The sequence below is a fragment of the Tachysurus fulvidraco genome, chromosome 3, assembly GCF_022655615.1.
Source record: "Tachysurus fulvidraco isolate hzauxx_2018 chromosome 3, HZAU_PFXX_2.0, whole genome shotgun sequence".
NCBI classification, from domain to species: Eukaryota; Metazoa; Chordata; class Actinopteri; order Siluriformes; family Bagridae; genus Tachysurus; species Tachysurus fulvidraco.
In genome coordinates this window covers 4,073,187-4,076,487 of record NC_062520.1, presented here as the reverse complement: position 1 = coordinate 4,076,487, position 3,301 = coordinate 4,073,187, and the positions used below count along the sequence as shown (strand labels likewise).

Sequence of the window (3,301 nt, the reverse complement as noted above, 5' to 3'; positions counted from 1 at the left end):
AAGGGATGATTTCCTGATAAAATTCTTATGGCAGCATAATTTGTAATGGTCAACATTCAAGGTTAATATAAGCAGAGGTGGGAGTAAGTCACACATATGCAAGTCACAAGTAAGTCTCAAGTCATGAATGTCAAGTCGAGTCTTTTTTTAACATTTGTCAAGCAAGTCTCAAGTCTCAAATTTGCGACTTAAGTCTGACTCGAGTCAAGTCGAGTCCCCCGTTTCTGAATCATTTAACTCAAGTCCGAGTCAAGTCTCAAGTCATGAATGTCAAGTCAAAGTCAAGTCGAGTCTTTTTTAATATTTGTCAAGCAAGTCTCAAATTTGCGACTTAAGTCTGACTCGAGTCAAGTCATATGACTCGTGTTCCCCATCTCTGAATATAACCATGTTTGTTTAAACAGGTTCTTCCTTTTGCATTAACAATAAGACATGACATTATAAGGTTATTTATTTATTTACATCAGCTATTACAATTCATATTTACCAGATAATTACTATTTTCTTACAAATATTGCTCACATTAAAACACCTGTTTATGCAAATGAGGCTTCATCTAATTAAATATGCACTAATTTACATACCCAAATCAACTATTAACTGATCACTGGATTAATAAATATTTTCCCAGCAAGGCAGAACCATGAAATGTTCTCTCTAGAACCTCAGCACGAAAGTGTTCAGAGCAGAAACCCTAAATTTCAAAGAGCTAAAAGGTTTTTTTATTTTATTTAATTTATTTTTTACACAAAACCCTTTAATCTACTTAAAGTGTGACTTTTTAATCAGGCGGTTACGACAGCTACCAAACGTGGTCCTCGGAAAGTAAGGTCACGTAGAGAAACGCACGCATTTCGCTACTGCACGTTTCCGGGATTTGTCCACGCCTAGTCTTTTATCTCTGTGTTCTGATTGGTCCGTGGACGAAGACAGGAATCAGAGAGGCGCTTTGATGTTGAGAAGAAGGAGCCGCAGTGTGTGCGCGAGAGGCCAAAACACACCATGTTCGTTACCAAGTAAGTGTTTGTGTTTATTAGAGCTGTTTAAACGTGTAACGTTAAAGCTTTAACACGCATTAACAACTCAAACAGAGAGCAGAAAGCGTGTGATATGTAAATATATGACGTGTAAAGGGTTTAGCGACGACTTAGCGACCTGCTAACGGCACTGTTTGGTTGTTATGGAGACCGTCATGTGTTGCTAATGTGCTGTTTAACACAAAGTAACTTCATGTGTTAAGTGTGTTAGCTTTGGGCTACAGACCGAGTCACGTTTACTGTGTTGTTGACCTTTATTTATATATGTTAGAGGTCTGTAAGTGTGTTTTTTTTAGCTGTTTAATCACATCTAATTTGCATACATAACGACACAGCTCATTAGAATAATGTACTGTTGTTGTTTATTTATTTAGTTATTTATTTACATTATTTACATCATTAAAATATCCTCATACTTTATGTATAATGATGGTAATATGCTTCTGAGTATAGAGTTGAATAATACGCAAATAAGAGATCACTAAATATGCATACATTTGCATACATAACCTAAATGTTGAATTATTCATTGTTGATAAGAATATACTGTAATGGGGGGGGGGGTTTAAAGTTTAAAGTAACTTTAGATATTATTTTAAAGTCTTACTTTAACCCTATTATTATTATTATTATTATTATTATTATGAGAAATTATTCTGGAATTTGTACTTTTCCATAAAGGATGCAAATAAAGGTTTATTTAATTAAATATGTGCAATTTGATGGATTTTATTATAAAAAAAAAAACTAATACAATCTACAAAAGTCTAATCTTTGGGTTGTTGTTAGTTTTAAAATGTTGTCTATTTCTGTGAACTATTTCACTTATTTTCTAAAGAAAGCTTAAAAAATGTCTTATTTAAGAGGATAATACAGAAAACATGTTAAAGATTGTATACACAAGTGTGCTGTATACAAACTTATTCATACATTATAATGAATTCCTCTGTAATAATGACGAGGTGACTGCGGTGTGGGCGGAGCTTAACAACTTTTGATTTGATTATTTTATAGTGTCAGAATAGACATTGTGTAGATGTAACACTTTAAATCTGAAAAACTCATTGAGTCATCTGAAGTGGGATTTTATTCAGTGTAAACATGTGGGTTTGTTTTGCTCTGAATTCATTCCAGTAAGTCAGATTGACTCTTTTATAGCTGCCACCTTGTAAACTCTGAGCTTTAATGAACACAAACGACTCTCTGTGGCTCTCAGACTCTTAATCACACAAGGCTCCACAAAGCAGTGACATTTTTAATCAAACCCATAAACACAAAGATGGAGAAGATTATTTAGCGCTGTGTGTGTGTGTGTGTGTGTGTGGTGCCGCCTTCCTCTAATTGATCTTCCTCTCACCCTCGTCTCGCCTTCCTTTTACTATCTTTTCTTTTTCCCTGCATGTATCTCCTCTTCCATTGTTTATTCATTTAACTTATTTAAATACTTCTTTTTTTCATTAAGATTAGTATTTATTTACTTACTAACTAACTAACTTGCTTCTTATTTAAAAAGACTAGTTCTGTGGTGTTCATCCGGGTGTGGCGGTTCTCGTCGGTGTCGATGGTCTGCTGGAGCGGCTCGTGTATGTTTGATGATTAGCTGATCAGGTGTCTGAGTTTACTCTGCTCAGTAAAGCTGCAGTTTCCACAGCCATGTTAATGTTTTCTTTCCTGGTCTTTACACTTTGGAACGGTTCCTGTGGGTTTCTGCGCCTTTCATCCGAGTCTCATTTCACTGCCAGAGTTTACGGTGGCAGCTTAAACATCTGTATAAAAAAAAAACTTGATGAAATGTTGTTTTCCTTTTAGTCTGATCTGTTCATCATGTTTACACTTTTTCACTAAAACCCCCTAAATGTAAATGTGTCTGTCTGTCTGAATTCCTGTCTGTCTGTCTGCATCTTTCTATCTATCTATAGCTCTATCTGTCTGTTTTTTCTGTGTATCTGTCTGTCAATGTGATGTCTGTCTGTCTTTATATCTGTCCATCAAAATACACCACAGATAGAGAGACAGTCTTCTAGTTTCATGTAATATGATGTGTGTGTGTGTGTGTGTGTGTGTGTGTGTGTGTGTGTGTGTGCGTGTAAAGCAAACAGAGCCCATTGCAGCAGAGGGTAAAGTTCCTCAGTGCTGTGGTTGTTATTTCCCAACGGATCCTCACAATGTCACAAAGAGGAACGAGAGGGTGGACGATAAAGCCACGACACATTTAAAGCAACATGTGATACAAGAGGCTGTTTTTTCTTGTTGTAAGATGATAG

The 3,301-nt window shown here is 35.7% G+C and overlaps 1 protein-coding gene across 2 annotated transcripts in view; it reads left to right on the top strand.

The window, feature by feature from the left end:
* The first annotated feature begins 860 nt into the window (after positions 1 to 860).
* galnt11 (UDP-N-acetyl-alpha-D-galactosamine:polypeptide N-acetylgalactosaminyltransferase 11 (GalNAc-T11)) overlaps positions 861 to 3,301 on the top strand; it is a 20,792-nt gene continuing 18,351 nt past the window's right edge. The window contains exon 1 of one of the 2 annotated variants that reach the window (XM_027167959.2): positions 861 to 1,016. The gene's annotated coding sequence lies outside the window, so the exon portion shown is untranslated. Of the gene's footprint in view, positions 1,017 to 3,141; positions 3,290 to 3,301 lie in introns of those variants that run through there. The other variant, XM_027167960.2, reaches the window with a different exon arrangement.